Raw genomic sequence first — 834 nt, forward strand, 5'->3', positions numbered from 1 at the left:
TTTGAGAATGCCATTTAAGAGGAAAAATATAATGAAGGGACAATTTTGTGATTATGTACAATGGGGTTATGGAACCTTGCATTGACTTATCTCTGTGGAAGCATAACACTGTTCTTAGGCACTAAATGACAAATTGGTTGTGTGTTAAACTTATAAGGATAGGCAGGAGTGTGAGAAGTGTGTTCAACAAATGAAGTATCAGAATAAGTAAGTAGAACTCTTTTGTAATATTTATAATGAAAAATGGAAAAGGAAATGGCAACCCACTCCAGTCTTGGCTAGAGAATCCCGTGGACAGAGGAGCCTGGTCGGCCGCTGTCCATAGGGTTGCACAGAGTTGGACACGACTGAAGTGACTTTGCATAATGAAAAAGAAATGGGGATAAAAGGGAAAAGCTTTGTGACAATTTCAAAAACATTCATGGGTATGTTTGCACATACAAAGAATAAGATGGAAGGAAGTAAGACACATTGCCAGCCAGGACAAAGAAAAGGTCTTTAAAAAGTTTTGAAACATCTTTTTGATGTTTTCTCCATCTGCTAAAGATCAAAGCTAACTAGAAGATTACTGATTAGGTAATGAATCTTACAAAATACTCTAACCAGTTATTTTTCCTTAGTGAAACTGTTGGAGCAAAAAAGGATCGATTGATGAGAATTTCTTAAAAGCTTGGGTAAATGCTGCTATGTTATTTTAAATGAATCATGGTGGTCAGGAACAGGGAGAATGGAGACAAAACTTATTTCCCAGAAGAAAAAAATAAACCTATCAGAAATGTGATAAGATCGTCTCTACATTAAATAGCTACAAATAAATTGTAGCACATAGGTGAT

Source organism: Ovis canadensis, chromosome 8 (assembly GCF_042477335.2).
Source record: "Ovis canadensis isolate MfBH-ARS-UI-01 breed Bighorn chromosome 8, ARS-UI_OviCan_v2, whole genome shotgun sequence".
In the NCBI taxonomy this organism is placed as follows: Eukaryota; Metazoa; Chordata; class Mammalia; order Artiodactyla; family Bovidae; genus Ovis; species Ovis canadensis.